The sequence below is a fragment of the Lepidochelys olivacea genome, assembly GCF_965140295.1.
Source record: "Lepidochelys olivacea isolate rLepOli2 genome assembly, chromosome: 7".
Taxonomy (NCBI): Eukaryota; Metazoa; Chordata; order Testudines; family Cheloniidae; genus Lepidochelys; species Lepidochelys olivacea.
In genome coordinates, this window is record NC_140417.1 from 101,624,065 (window position 1) to 101,637,118 (window position 13,054).

Here is a 13,054-nt window from a genome sequence, read left to right on the forward strand (position 1 = left end):
GAACACAGATGCTAGAGGTATTACGGTGGTGAGTAAAATTACTTACAATGTAGGTGTGGAGGGTCTGTGATGTGTTATGTCTCAGGCAGATAAAGCAGGGGAGCATGGCTTCTGCACCAACCTTTGAGTTTGGCACAGTGGCCATGCGTGTGAAGTATCTGCCTGAGATGTAATCCCTCTAGGAGCTCTCACTCGTTTGCTGTGCCTCTGCATTGCCACCTACGGCTGACTGTGGTCTAATGCCACAACTGTGCCTGTGACAATTAATATTAAGTCAATAATATCTGAGGCACCCATAAGACTGCTTCTTCCCCCAAAAGCTTACAGTCTAGAAGACAGGCACCATATTATTAGGGGGGTGGGTGCCAGCAAAACATCCTAGAACCTAAATAGACAAGAAAAGATGCACTGGAAAATCTAGAGGAGATGTGAATCAGCGATAAAGGATTAGATGCCAGGAAGGAACCTGTTCAACTCTGGATTTTCTAAAGCTTGCTTTATTTTTGTTACAGTTACCATCTTCATCTTCCCTGCCAATCCAGAGGAAATGTACTTGGGGGACATCAAAGGAATTCTGCCTTTTCTTACCTGTCATATTGCTAAATGGGGACATACATCAGCTGTAGCAAGTAAAATGTTGCTGGAAAAGTGATAGTCCCCTTGACCTTCATTTAAGTCTATTCAGTTTGCACTTAGTTTTATTATCTGATTGGGGTGATTTCTTTTGAGCATAAAAGTAAGAATTAGTATCATTCATTAAGCTGCTATTTTGTCTTATTAGTAAACTTTATTTTTCATGTTTGTTGTAAGCACTTTTGTGGTAGAGACCATTATTTGATTTATATTTGTTATTACAAGATCAGATAATTATTGATTCAAGGCATGAGATACATTTTTTTTCATTCACATAATCAAAGAGGGGATTCCCAATGATATTTGCTATCTCATCTCCCATCTTTTAATGTATACAGTGAAGTATACCACTTCTTTAAACAAAATTCTTAGCTTTGACTGTTAATTTAACCTCCTACAGATGACTATATAGTATCATTTACTGTTATCTATTTTTATTCTCCCTGGGGATTACGTAAGCAGCTAGCAGTATTTCCAGCTGCCCTTTTTGCATCGCTATTTTAAAACTATGTAGACCACAAAGAACATAATTACAAAAACAAATTTCTGGTGCAACTGCTCTGTTAATAAGGAGCGACCTGTTGTAAGTTCTGAAACTTAAAAAAGCCATTTCATTCTTCAGTTTTCATTAAACTATAGTTGCAGACAGTAGATATAATTGCATTTTTTTTCTTTTTTAAAAGGCTTCAGGTTACCTGAAGTAATTTGTATATTACTCTTTTCACTGTGAGGCAAAATCATTTCTCTCAAAGGAAAACATTACATATGGGGGATAACTCTAGAAATGTTTTGTATTAGTGCAAAAATTGCATTCATGTACTAAGATGTTTAAGCTCCTACAGAGTTGTCGCCAACCATCTGCACTGCTGGTAGCACTAAATCAGCCGGTTGCATAGGCAAAGCCAATGTAATTTATCTGTTAGGCAGTATTTCATTTAAAACATATTTCTGTAAAAAATGAAATACTTAAAGGCACCCACTTTCCTACTTGAATTTGATATTTTCCATTGCTACATGGATAAAATTGTCTTTTTAATGGAGCAAGAAACTCTTTTGTGCACTGGGGCTCTTGCATTAGAAAAGGGGTTTCAATTTGCATTATGTAAATAGTCAATTATCAGTGTTTGAAAGACAAGGATCTTGTTTTGTTATGATGCTTCCCCCTAGCCCTTCTCTAAAGTACATATGGACTAAGAATGAAGATCAAGTGAGGCTTTCCACTGCAATTCTGTGACAAAACATGAGCACATTATCCAAATGAAGTACTTAGAAGCCAGGGTATTGTTTCATAGCTTCATACGGAGAGCTAGGAGAGCTTTATGAAGCTTGAGTTTAATCTTTGGTTCAGATTTATGCTATGAAGCCCTCTAAGTCTGGAAATACCTTGTACTATTTTTTGCTGTTCTCCATGATCTGGTAGAATTATGCTAATACAGAGTATGGCAGCAGCATATACAGTGTAAATGTTCATGGTCCCAATTGCTTAAGCAGAAAAGCTGAGCTGGGGTTGGGAGGAGAAATAAGATTATTTTGTCCTGCTTCTAGCATTTTGTAAGGGGCGGTGTTAAAAACAAAAATTCAATAAACCAACTAACCAGCCATACGTTGCTGCATTTAATATAAGAAGCTAAGTCCCTATGTGATTTCTCCAGGTTCTGGACCTGATTAATGTCATATCACTTTGACTGAATTTATGTTCAGGGAAAGTGCAGAGTGTACTTCCTTCTCAAACAGAAACAATATGTGCAGGCTCCTTCCCCTACCTGTAGCATATGCCACAGATTTGAAGAAGTATAACGGGAACGGAGGTTGGCTTGAGAGACCGAGCTAGTGAACAGTAGGGTTATTCCTCTTCAGAGAAAATGTTTCCACTCCAATGGCTAAATATTTAGAACCTGATTTTGGTTTTACTTGTTCCAGTTTCACACTGGTTTAACTCCATTACTTTCGGAGGGTGGGAGGTTGATCCTGATTTACACTAGCAGATGTGAGGTCAGAATCAGACCTTTCATGTCTTTGAAGGTATAAAGTAGTATACTTAGCCTCAGATCTGGCTCTTTGTTTTCATACAGTCCTTAAAGTACATTTTGTATCATAACATTTACATTATGTTGGAATTAGAAAACAGCAGATGAAAACAAGAAACAAAACTGACAGCACCCTCACTACTATTATTATAAGTAAACCTGCTCTGATATGGATTAATTCAGTGCAAAATATGCAAAATGTAATCTAAATAATACAAGAAGTTGGGGAAATAGAATATCCGTTTACTGATAAAAGGGCTAAAGTCACATGATCCTGCTACATCTTTTTAAATCAAATTCTTGCTGAAACAGAAATTCTCAAATAGGCTAAAATAACCTAAGAGCAATTTTTTTCAGCGATCAAAAAATATTTATATTTGTTGTGAGTCTGACAAACACAATTGTACATAAATGTGTAATATGAGCATTGTATGTACTACAGATGAAATCCTGGCCTTGTTGAAGTTAATGCAGCCAAAATTTCACCTTATAAGATTAAAATATTACAAAACTCACCAGTTCCTATAACTCAATAACTTAATATGCACCAACAACAAATTTTATTAGAATAATCAATGATTGTGACTTATGTTTGTAGAGTACCTTTTGTCCAGAAAAACACCAAATCACTTTACAAAGTATTCATATATGGGAATGTGGTCATCTCTGGTGATTTATTTTTTTCTGTTTTCTGCTACACATAGAAAATCAGCACATCAGAAAATTCCATAGCCATAAATCAATATTCAGGCCTCTTCAAATGGTGATGACTGATGCTAGCTCCAACAACCCATGTAATCCTCCACAATATGTCATCACAATGTCTGCTCATTGTTTGTGGGGTGGAGCACTGCAGATCTCGTAATTTTGTATGACAGTACTACAAAGCAGTTTAGGATACAAACAGAAGTATACATACCATACCTACTGAAAGTGCTAGCAGGAACTAATAGAGGCAGATTACAATTACCAGATTTGGGCTGGACCCTGAAACACCAGCTCTGGATCACACAGAACTCTGGTGTAATTTGATCCTGATCTGAATTTGTAATTTGGGCCTCTAGGTATAATAAACCAAATTACATAACACTGAACCTGAACATCCCAAAACTTTAAGGAAGTTTTGATTCTGAGCTGATTACAAATCTGAACTTTCCAACTCAAATAAATGCCCAAATGAAAGTTTGGCTAGGACACCACATCTAATGGCCCTCTTCTCACAGCTAATTGGAAACTTCATTTTACATTTGATCCAAAATATGGCACCTCCAACAACTCAGTGTTCTCTATATGTATCCTGTGGCATAGGTACATTACTGACTCAGAGAGAAAGTATATTACTTGTTAAATCATGAACACCAGTTCCTGTGGTGCTTAGCTTTTCCTTGGAGATCTCATACCAGAGTACTGACCAGAACCAACTTTGTTTATCTCATAAAACCAGATGTGATAACAGCCCAAGGTGGCCTGGCTGAAGGCAATATTCTGAGTTTTTTCTTTCTCCATTGAATTCCTGGGTTATACACCCCATGCATGGGGAGGGGGGAATTGTTTTTTGTTTTTTTTTAGTCTTCTGAGTTCTGCATGTATTGGATGCTACATTTATTATATATCCCCAAAACAGACAGAAGTCAGTGCATGGATATATTAGTTAAGCAGTGTAGAAACGTGTGTGGGTTCAAAACTACCATTTCACTTGAAAGGCATTCCCTCCTGGTCAGAATTGAGGCAAAGGCTAGAGTGGGTAAACTTACATTGTCTCCATTAATACTGTACCTGCCCTATGAATAGATGAGCCAGATTCTCAGTTAATGTAAATCAGCACAGCTTCATTGAAATCACTGTAGTTGTGATAATTTGTACCATCCGGGAATCTCATTTAAATGACTTCAGTTTCAAGGGCATTTCTAGCATTTTTCATTACAAGGAGGGGGAAGAAAAATTGCTGTTCTTAACCTCTGAGGGTAGGACAAGAAGCAATGGGCTTAAATTGCAGAAAGAGAAGTTTAGGTTGGACGTTAGGAAAAGCTTCCTAACTGGAATAAGCACTGGAGTAAATTGCCTAGGGAGGTTGTGGAATCTCCATCCTTGGAGCTTTTTAAGAGCAGGTTACACAAACACCTGTCAGAGATGGTCTAGATCAGGGGGCTCAAACACGCGGCCCACAGGGCTATTTCCGGTGGCCCGCCAGCTCCCCGCAGCACCCCCGCCCCCCCGCAGCGTTTACCTAGAGCAGCTCCGGCCTGGTGCGGGACCTGGGGTGGGGGGAAGGGAGTCTGTGTGTTGCCCTGGCCGCTCCTCCAGGTACCTCCCCCAAAGCTCCCATTGGCCGTGGTTCCCCGTTCCCGGCCAATGGGAGCTGCTGGGGAAGGTGCCTGGAAGCAACAGCAACACACAGACCCCTGTGGCCCTCCTCCCCCAGGTTCTGGCCACTTCCCAGGGTGGCACAGAGGCAGAGCGGGCAGGCAGGGAGCCTGTGCTGCCCCTGGTGCACACTGGGCCAGAGCCCTTCCTCGAACCCTTCCTGCAGCCGAACCCCCTGCCACACCCTGCACCCCTGCCCTGAGCCCCCTGCTGCACCCTGACCCCCTGCCCTGAGCCCCTTGCTGCACCCCGCACCCCTCCTGCACCCCTGGGGGCAGGGAGCGGGTGGAGTTGGGGGTGGGGATTTCAGGGAAGGGGTTGGAATGGGGGCAGAGAAGGGGTGGGAAGAGGCAGGGCAGGGGCAGGGCCTCATGAATGGGGTGGAGTAGGGGCGGGGCCGAGGGCAGTGGGAGGTATCAGTAATACGGCCCTCGGGCCAATGTACTAGTCCTCGTGTGGCCCTCGTGGTCATTTGAGTTTGAGACCCCTGGTCTAGATAATACTTAGTCCTGCCATGAATGCATGGGACTGGACTAGATGACCTCTCGATCTCCCTTCCAGTTCTATGATTCTATGATTACTTCAAAAAAATTTTAACTAAAAACAAACATATGAAGCAATTTTTTTGTGTATGACATCCACAATCAGTTAAGCTATTTCTGTACCTTCTGCCATACTGATGGGGCAGCAGATACATAGCAACCTGCCTTATTATTAAAGTAGGTGGCACCCAACCGCATGAACTAGAATTCAGCCTATCACAAACACAGATGGCTTCGTTCCTAGTACAAAGACATTAATGGAAAGAAAGTTCAATGTGAAGAAGAGTGATGGAGGGCACTCTGCATTTGCCATCTGTTCTGTGGTGTCTCAATTTAACAAAACTCTGTATATCATCCTGCTCCTGTGTCTTTTTTGAGAAGGCCATGCAAAAGATGAGAAGTGATGATGCTGGACCCAGCCAGATCAACCCTCTTATTTGCTTGCTGAAGAATAAAATGTGACTTATAAAAGAGTACACTGAACCTCTCATCTCAGGGCATTAGGGGAAAAGCATCATGACCTTGATGAAAGAAGACCCTTGTATAAAAATGTACACTGAGGGATAAGGGTATTGTACTGCTACATTTTTTTTAGATCCCTGATTCAAAGACACTATGCCTCATTTTTTCCCTGGGGTGAGGCTGACCTAGAACATAACAGAAAGATTCTCATGGAAAAGACTGCCAACTGCATGTCAGAAATAATTATTCAGAAAGATAAAGTCCATCAACAATAAAGAACAAATAGAAGAGAGTGTGAAGAGAGCTACACATCTGGGAAAACTCTATAGTCCAAAAGGGAGGGTGGAAATAAATGCCTACCTACCCCCTTGATCTTAATTATTAAATCAATTTTTAAATTACATAATCCCCCACCTCTTTTCCTCATATTTCTCTGTCACCCTCATCACCATAGCATCTGAGCACCTTATTAATAAAAGCTTTTTTTGGAAAATAAAACACCATTGGAGGATTAACACTATATATAGACCACGATGGCTTCAAAGAGATTGTTATGGTCTGTTGTGCAAATACATATTTACAGAGCTTTTGAAATACAGATCATGCAAATATGTATTCAGGGACTTTTAAAAATGCACATTATTGACCTGACAGATCATAAAGTCTCCTTTGAAACTATTATGGGCTACGGTAACAAGTAAATACTTATTTAGACAATTTTTAAAAAATCTGTATTGGTAAGCTCAGTGAAAATTCTCAAGAAAGTACATATCATGCGTACATGCTCCTCCCATGTATACAAAAATTGGCTGAATCCTATCTGGGGTGGTTAATGCTTTATTTTGCTATGTATAAATATTATGGAAGTAGTCATTTAATTAGGTGGTTTACATTTAATCAGCCAGGGTTTTGATAGTGAATACTATTTGATCTGACTACTCCTGTATACAGTGACATTGTATAAAGGCTTGACCCTAGGAGGTGCTTAACCACGCCAACATCCATCTTCAAGGCATCTCACTAGATCAAGCCATAAATGCACAGTGAACATGTACATTCTCACCATGAACCCAGACATCGTGCACTATTTGGTGATATAAGGTACAGATGGGCCGGAGGGAGTATCTGGATGCAGTGCAGGTTTTGGCAAAACTCTACAGTCCCGGAAGGGTGGGTAGAAATAAATACTTATAATTCCCAGCTTGAGGCAACATACCTGCACTAGTTCTTATTGAGCTAGCATACGAAAAATAGAGCGTAGCTGCAGTGGTGCAAGCAGCAGGAGGGTCGAGCCACCTCAGCATCTCTGATAGGTAACTACTGGAGGTAGCTCACTGCTCATGCCACCTCTACTCCACTCTGTTTTTAGTTCATGAGCTCAATCAGAACTAGCAGGGATATATCCTTGAGCTGGGATTTACATACCCAGCTCAAAGTGTAGACATACCCTAAGACTTCGATCCTGCAAAGAGAATCTCTGTAACAGAAGTCACTAGGGCTCTGTTCAAGCACAAAAGTGTTCCTCATTGCTTTCTTTGCAGCATCAGGGCTTGAGCAAGCCATGTGTTCATTCGAGGCTGTACTTGTCAGTTTTTGGAACTATGTGTCTCCGGTGTGTCCAGACATTGCATGTATTTGCATTTCATTGATTGGAATAGACATGATCTTTTAACTGTTTCTGGAATATTCTGTAGACAATCCTATGAACTCTTTCTACAAAATATATCCCATGGGGGAAAAAATCTCCCTGACCTTGATAGAACACAGTTCTTGTACCGTTTTCATAATCAATGGGTTTTTTTTGAAGCCGCCTAGAAGAAGGGCACACAGTGAGTTGAGAGCTCAGGCATTGATCACTGGAACAGGAGATATACAGACCGAATCCATCCAAGCTTCTCTTAATTGCTTCACCTATGTGCATCAAGCCCACTCACGAAGAACCACCTAGTTTAAAGCCGTATCTATCTGGATAGGCAAGGACAAATTGTGTGTTCATCTAACCATGCTTAAACACAGCATAAACTTGTCTGCACTAGAAGCTTAAAAATACTTGGTGCTGTTTCAGCTAAATTGATGGCTGATAACCACAGTTTAATTTTGTAATGTAGACAATGCCTATGAGAGGAGCATAAGCCTCCCTGCTTCAATCTTTGGCTTCTTTGCTGAGAAAGCCAATAAGATGTCTGCTTTGATGGTGATTTTTGTAATGTGGATAGAAATGGACTGAGACCATAAACTCACTTCACATAGGCCACAGACAAGCAATTAGATGGCAATGAATTTCAGAAATTAAAAGGTTAGTGTGGATTTCCACTGGTCATTTAGCATTGAAAAGATCTATATCTTGTTACTAATCCTCTGAATCAACTACTCCTCTAGTTTTTACACATGTTCAATATTATTCAATCGTAAACCAAAAGGACAATGACCTTTCGTTAATTTATAAGCACATCTTTCTAACATTTCTTAGACTGGTCTTATGTTACAGAGGTGTTATATTTTGTTATGTGCTATAATCACATAGTCTTCCTAGAGTTTGTGTATGTGTGTTAAACTGATTGTGCCAGGTGATTGCAATATTCCTGGAGCACAGACACTGCCTTGATGAATAGTGGTGTAAAAGCTCCAGCAATTTTGCACATAAATGTGTCAGCTCAGTTCTACATAATGTAGAGAGGTCCTTTCATGGACTGGATAAAAGGGGGTTTATGAATCATGGAAAAACATGCTTCCCATGGAAAAAAAGCACGTTATATGAATTTTCTTCAGAAAGTCATGAAAAAACCACATGGAATCTGGCCAAAATATTGTCAGGCTCTTTTATCATTCTGATGGTTGAGAAGAGCTGTTTATGATGGTTAACAAGATTTAAAAATAAACAAACAATACTACAAAAGACTGGTAGTTTATTTAATTGTTATTAGGGTAGAGTTACTGTTCTTTTACTACAGGCAAGAATCCACATTAAGAAAAGCTCTTGTCACTTCTTCTCCATTAGATCTGGCTTCTATTTTCCTCAGATATAGGAAGGTTTGACTTAACATTCACTATCCAACAAGGCATCATAAAATCTCCAGCAAGACAATTTACATTAACCGTACAGTAAATCACATCAGGGATATGCATGTTCATTTACAAAACAGAGAGTCATTCCAGTGTACTAGTAACACATAAGGGGACATACTTTGCAGAAGTCAAATATTTTAAAATTATTTATTGGCATTTAAGACTACTATTAAAAAAATCTCATGGTGAGATCTTCATAGAAACATAGGCAAAACAAATTTAGGGCAGAAATTTGTGCACCTAACATTATTTTTAGTACTAAAGGGCCATTAAGGATTCATGAATCAATTTCAGCATACTTTCTACTAAGGTGGCGCACTACTGGGGTAAACACATGAAGACTATCCCCAAACCTACAGTAGATAGAACATACAACCTATATAATTCCAATGATAGCAACAACATTATGTAACCCGCTATCTAGGAAAATACTAAACAAAAGGCAGAGCAGACATATGTTTGTCAGCTTTGTCTCGTATATTTAGAGCATTGTGTAAATTACACTAGTATAAGATCTTGTTTACATGGTGATTTAGTGTATAGCAAGCCAGGGTGTAAATCTACAGCACTCTGTCTTGTCACACTCACCTACCATGTACTAAAAGTTTCATAGTGCTCTTTAATGTACTCCCATTTCAAACACGTACTCCCATTTCAAACAGCAGCAAGTCAAAGCACAGTATGTAATTTTTTAGTGCACAGTATTAGGGTCCATGTACACTGTTAGTGCACAGCAAGCTAGCATGCTGTAGATTCACACCCTGACTTGCTAAGCACTAAATCACTGTATAGACAAGCCCTAACCTAGGGACTCTAGGGTGTAAGCAATTCACTAGTAGTGTAAATTTACCTTCTACCCCTCTAGTTCCTGAGCTGTATTTGGACAGTGTAGTCTAAGGGGGGGCAAATGAAAGCAGGAGCATCTAGTGGTAAATAGCATCGAGTGGTATAAACAGACCTGGGGCAACTAGCAGAGGCATACAGGTTAAACCACCTTCACCATATTTTATGATGTATCTTAGGGACAAATCCTGCTTTACTGATGTCAATGACAAAACTCCCATTGACCTGAGTGGGACCTTGCTTGACATTTAATACTCTAAAGGGCTAACCGCCCTTTTCAAATTCTGGTGTCTCTGGACCGTATACCTTGCATCAAACTATTAGTCAATTACAGTATTGGAAAATGTTTTGTTTGTTTAATTTCTCCAGTTTACACCTTTATGGGGAAGAAAATTTATAACTAAAGGAGACAAAAAGACAATAAAATGTTATACATTTTCTGTTTGTTCTGTATTACTTATACCACAGCCAGGGTGAGGGGAGCAGGAAAAGACTTTAGTGTGCCTTACTGCTTGTCCCCAAATGCATGCTGACTGCCACACCCAGAGAGACAGACACACACACTATTCCCTCACTGGAAGTGAAGGAAGTATTGTTTTGTGGCTAGAACTGGTGGACCAAATTGAGGACTCCTGGATTTAATCTTTGTATCATGCAAACATGCAGTCTTCCTTTGGGATAGGGCTAAACACAGGCAACCTGATTCCAAGTCCCCCATGGTCTAATCACTGGACCACACTTCACAGGCTTCCACTAGCTAAAACTGGCCCTGCCACTGGAAGTATTAGGCTTCAGAGGAAACTGTGATTCCTAAAGGGCTATAAACAAAAGAGGAACTTTGTTGAGGAGACCACCTGAAGTAGCCATTAACCCTCTGAGAGTGCTGAGGGAAGTAGGAAGCTGGTTACTGCAAAGATAAGTGACTGTGAAATCCTATTTTATTCTTCCTGTAGTAAAGCCTGTTAGTTCTTCACTGTTTCTATTAGTGTGTCACTTTTCTGAGTGCTATTTACAGAAGCAAACTAACAGTAGGGTTAATAACACTGGAATCACACATGTACAATACAACCAAAGACTAAAGTTTGTTGAAGAAAAAATACTTTTAAGATGTCTTAGATAATTTCATAAAGTGGAAACACATTTTTTAACAACAGGGAGACTCATACTTTGTGGCTCAGGAAGCCACGTTGGTTATTTACCACAAACCTTGTGGCCACACTTAATTTCCTGACTGATTCACATTTATAGTAAAATGAAATACACTCAGTCATGCTCTGTGTTGCACTCACATCTTCATGGATAGATTGCTAGGAAATGCATGGTACTTATGTTTACCAGCACTGTTATTAAATTAGTTAGAACATAACTTGCGTATTTGGTTATTGAAAAATAAATAAAGACCTGTAATTGATCAGAGTTGTGCTCCTCACTGTATAGCTGTGGGAGGATGTTGGCAATGGACCAAGTTCATGACTCAATAGGCCATACTTGGGCATCCCAGAGTACCCCACACAGGGTCTTTTGTCATGCTTTCTTTATGCAGATGATTGAATGTATTCCTGTTGTGCTACCCAAATGGCTAACTTCATTCTAATTTAATTGGACAACATGGTACAACAACGCTGCTACTATATCATCTCTTGAAAATGTGGTTAAAAAAACCTCAGACATTACTATATTTTATTTAGGGTCTGATCATGTTCCAACTGAATTTAATAGCTAAACTCCCCATCTCCCCTTAACTTCAGGGTTGCAGGATTGGACCTTTAACTCTTAAATAAGAACACCTGCCTCGCCCTCTCTCCCTTCGAAGCAGTATCAGGGCCTGGTCCGACGCATGAATAATCCTTACTCCTGTGAGTAAGGAATGGAATTACTCTTGATGGGTCTAATAAAGTATTTAAGGAAGATTCACAAGAGTGAGGTCCTGTTTGCAGTGGCAAAAATGGAACCTGTAATTCATTACTTGTGCAACTTAGCCGGAAGTACTGTGGTAGAAGCTGCGGTGTAGAGTTTTATACTGCCACAACATCCCATGCTGCTCAGCTTCTGAGTCCTAGCTGCTATAGACTGCCACTACACCGTACTACACCCGTGGTGAAACATGGGTTTCATTTTTCTTAATGGAAATGCAGTCAAAGGGTTTGCAGGACTGGGCGCTTAATTTGTAGTCACAATAGTTGAGCACATGCTTTTGCTGCTGAGTATTATGATTTGTTTATGCAGATATTAGAGATGACTGAAGTGTTTTGGATACTGTCAGAAATGGTTCAAATCTCCGAACATTTTGAGATTCACTGCTTGCTGACAGATAATTTCCAACTTTCTTTCTTGCCACTAACCAAACAAATGCAGGGTCACTGAAAATATAATACAAACCGAAAAGACTGAAAACAAATTGGTGTGTAAACTGCAGCTTTTGGCTTATAAGGCAAGCACAACTTTTGGAAAATGCCATTTATTCTTCTATGGTTTCATCTGTGCCCATTTCCCTTACATTACTGATCTCAAAAAACCTTTGAGTTTTCACACAATGCAGAGGAACCCCAGAAAATAATAAAGGTATTTTGTGAAAAACTCCTTAGTCTCTTGGATAAACCTGGAGCACTGACTTGTATAGCTGGAGGCTTATTTTCAGATCCTCCAGAGAGTATGAGTGAAAAAAGAGAGAAAGAAAGAGCAATTTAAATAATCATAACTTCATGAAACAGACTTTTCTTGTAATATTCTTTGGTAATGTGTAGTCAAAAATAGATTTACAATCAAAGTGGGTTTAAACTGATATTAAAGCCTTTGCCTTAAAAAAAGACATTGTGTTGTTTGTTTTTGTGTTAGCTCATCCAAGATTAAAAATCAAAAATTCTTAATAAAATGTGTCTGTGTTAATAAAATTGCAGATGGAAGGTCATTCTAGATTAAGATTCTCTTTTTTCTCTAGAAACTAGAAAGGTTTCAAGAGGAGAATATTTGTTTGAACGGGTATATCCACCAAACTGTGAGCAGACTCTCAGCTGTGCAACAGGAAGAGAATATGAGGCATTCGTATTTTGGCTTAGGTTCCTTATAAAATGAAATTGTTACAGTAGATAAGAAAATATGGACTGGTTTAGTCCTTCT